This window comes from Pygoscelis adeliae, unplaced genomic scaffold (genome assembly GCF_000699105.1).
Source record: "Pygoscelis adeliae isolate BGI_AS28 unplaced genomic scaffold, ASM69910v1 Scaffold325, whole genome shotgun sequence".
Taxonomy (NCBI): domain Eukaryota; kingdom Metazoa; phylum Chordata; class Aves; order Sphenisciformes; family Spheniscidae; genus Pygoscelis; species Pygoscelis adeliae.
The window spans coordinates 327,973-331,654 of record NW_008824769.1 but is presented as its reverse complement, the minus strand read 5'-3'; the positions used below and the strand labels follow the sequence as shown (position 1 = coordinate 331,654).

Here is a 3,682-nt window from a genome sequence, read left to right as displayed (position 1 = left end):
GGCTGTAGGGAGCAGGGTAGGGAGTGGGGTGATGGGCTGTAGGGAGCAGGGGGCTGTAGGGAGCATGGGGCTGTAGGGAGCGGGGTGACCCAGCTGTGTGGGGTGGACATGCTATTGCAGGATTTCTTCTTGTGATCAGGAGAAGTGCAGGGCTGCTCCCCTGAACACCGCCTTGGACCTCTCCTAAAGGTAAGGGCTCCCTGGGACATCAGGGCCAGGGCCAGGGCGGGAATGCAGGGTCCCTTGATGAGGGGTGACAGGTCTGTGTCCATCTGTCCCTCCTGGGGACAGGAGGGCAGGGGCTGCCAGTAAAAGCTCCCGCTGTGAGCAGGATTTGAACCTGCGCGGGGAAACCCCATTGGATTTCAAGTCCAACGCCTTCACCACTCGGCCATCACAGCAGCTTGCACAGAGGGTCTCCGCAGGAGCCCCTGGCTGTCACCCTGCCCCGGGGGCCACAACAGGACCTGATCCCACCCCAGACATGGGTTCTGCCGTCCTGGCCCCTGCTGCACACCCAGCACGGGTACTGTACTACTGTTACTGCTGTCACCTGCCCTGCACAGAGCTAAGGCTGATACGGAAATCGGCATCCCAGCAGTGCTGGGACAGGGAACCGGGCATCAGTTACAACATCAGTGGTGGTGACATGGGAGAGGGAGGTGGTGGGAGGTCTATGTCTCCTTGTATCCAACAGGAAACTTGTCCCTGGACGACCATCCCCAACCTCCTTTCCCAGTCTGGGAACACCCCCGCCTCCTCCATCCCCTTCTGCCCCCCCCAGTATACATACATTTGGCTCTGTGAAAATAGGTCCAGACCTCGCTAACTGAGGCAGTCTGATACACAGTCCAGGCAGTCTTTTGTCCTGTAGCTGACAGGATGATGTTGCAGACTTGCATGGTTTTCACCAGGGTGCTGCCTACTTTTTGGCTTTTGGAAGAGGGGATTTGGAGAAAGGAAGAAAAGGTGACTGTCAAGAGGAAATCCTTGCTGAGCAAGGTCTGGTAGTGACCTTGGTCTCTCCTTTGGAGCACAAAGGTCCTGTTTGGAGCACAGTCCTAGATGCACTTTCCTATCCCTGGTTTGGGTGGGAGCTGGCTCTGGGAACCCATCCTGAGATATCCAGAGCCCTCTCTGCGTTCTCAGCGTTATGCCCAAGAGCTGTGCAAGTGCTTTGCTATGTCACTGACACCCCACCCCTCTGCCATGGGGATTTATCAGCAGGGAGTAGCTTAGATGGAAACCTCACCATGAGGGAACTGTTCCTCCATGCTCAGCTTCCAGCCCAAAGGAACGTCTGTCTGCACTGTCACCCTCCCTGGCCCCTGCCTCGCTGGGTAGTTCGATTTCCCTCCTCCACTGGCCAGGGAAGAGCATAGTCCTGACACTGAGTCAGGCTTGGCACAGTCCCACAGGCATGGATGGATGCCCAGGCATGGGTGGCCACCTGCTCAGATGCATCAATGTGTAGGAAACCAGGTGCTCAAACCAGCTCTGTCACTGGACACATAAGACACTGAGTAGAGCAAGGCCAGCAAATGCGATAGAGCTAAAGAGAAGGGTGAGTGGAGGGAATACTGTCTTTGGACAATTATGGAGAGACTGAGGGGAAAGGTTAAGTTTAAATTCACCCCTTTCAGTTATTCAGGTTTCCTCCTCCCTCTTCTAGGCTCCATGTTCACGTTCAGAGCTGAGAGATACATTCCCTGGATCTCCTGAAGTGGCTGTGGGGTTCAGGTTAGAGTACGGCACAAGAATGGAGAGCCTTCAGAGCTGTAAAGCCACTAACATTCTGATGAGCACAGTTAGTGAAGGTGAGGTCTATGGTCTGGAATGAGCTGTTTCTCCTTACTCCTTTTGAGCATGAACTACTGTGCATTTGGTATCCAAAGAGCTCTGTTGAGGTGAGGTTTCATTTCAGGGTAAGGGTTCAAACATCCTTCAGGTGGCAAATGGAGGAACCTGGAGGCACCAGACCAGAGTGCATAGACTTGCACATTACTGGAGCCCCAAAGGAGGGGCCTGGAGGGGTCCACAGTGCATATGGAAAGGACGGGGGGGAGTCCAGGCCCCAATGGGGGGACCTGGAGAGGACCAGAGGGGGAGCAGAGGGACCTGTAGAGCCGTGGTACCCAAATGGAGGAGCTTGGAAGGGACCAGAGCTTGAAAGAGAGCTCTGAAGGGGTTAAGGAGGGCAAAAGGTGTGGTCTGGAGAGCTCTGAAGCCCAGACAGAAGGGTCTGGAGGAGACCGTATCCTCAGCTGGTTCTTGCAGCCTGGCTGGACTCAGACTTGTGTTGCACTGGCCAGAATTCCCACAATATTTCTCAGAGTGGCTTTTTTTTTTGTTGACTTTTTTTCTTATCTAATCTTGCATCATCATCAGTGAACACCTATTTTCATCTACAATTCTTGTGATATTTACAGACAAAACAATCTTGCCTAGTAGAAAGAACAGGATATGTTTATAGAAAAGTCTGAGTTCAACAGAGAACTGACAGCTCTTCTCTTGTAATAAATGGCACTTTTCAGTATTATGCAACATAGGAAACCACAAGGTCTGTCATGAGACAGACTTTATTCTTCTTCAAAGAAATGTTCAGACTCTGCTTCTACTTGCAAGTTTTCACCCTTTAATCTTCCAAGTTTCAGAAAACAGCGGCTGCCTTGCTCAAGTGCTGGCTTTGCTGGACCCAGCACACAGTGGTCACCATTCATGGCTGCGTCCCATTACCTGATGCAATGTTGAAGATACTTTGTCCTGGCTGTAAAACAGTGCTTAAACATCTCACTGGTTGTAATACGTTGGCATATGATGATCAAGAGGAGACTACTACATGTGCATTGTGAATACTAATGAACCCCTACAAGCTCTGTCCATACAGATGTTCCTTCACGTGGTTAAGCATTGAATTAAACCCCAAAATTTGTGCTAAATTTTTACATCTACTCATGTATTCAGCCTCTCTAGAAATTAAGCTGTAGTCCAGGGAAAAGAGTCCACTGCAGCGAATGACTCCCATGTCTCCCAGCTGGTATGGCATGAGGAAAACTACAGTGAGTATCTAAAGCTTCTTCCACTTCCTCTTTGTTTAAATAGATCTCTGGAACTTTTGAAGCCATGTATTCTCCCAGTGGCTTTCTAGGGGCCTGACAACTACTTCTGCTTTGGTGTATGGCTGTGTCCCAGACTCCTGGATAAGATAGGAACCATCTTCCTGCTTGGCATAAGCAGCAGCTGAGGTCTCCTTCTAGACCTGCCAACCCCATCTCCAGGGAAGCCATCTCCCACACTCCCCGTCTGAGCATGGGGTGACAGTCTGAAAGAAAAGTGGAAGGAATGGAAGGGAGGTTTTACTAAAAGATGGGGAGGAAGACGTTTTGTTCGTAAGGAGGAGCTGAAGATTTTATTCATGGAGAAGAGAGGGAGCTTGGTCCATGGGAAGGGGAAGAAGGGACCAGCCCCTGGGGAAGGAGAGCTGCTCACAAGGAAGAGGTGTGCTAGCTGCTGCTCAGGACAGGGAGTCAGTGGATGAGGTCTACCTGGACTTCAGTAAGGCCTTTGACACCGTCTCCCACAGCATTCTCCTGGAGAAGCTGGTGGCTCTCGGCTTAGACAGGTGGACTCTGCGCTGGGTCAAAAACTGGCTGGACGGCCGGGCCCAGAGAGTTGTGGTGAA

General features: G+C 51.6%; 1 non-coding gene across 1 annotated transcript; it reads right to left on the bottom strand.

The window, feature by feature from the left end:
• Positions 1-319: 319 nt before the first annotated feature.
• TRNAS-UGA lies at positions 320-401 on the bottom strand. The gene has a single exon. It is a non-coding gene; the product is annotated as a tRNA-Ser (tRNA).
• Positions 402-3,682: the final 3,281 nt, after the last annotated feature.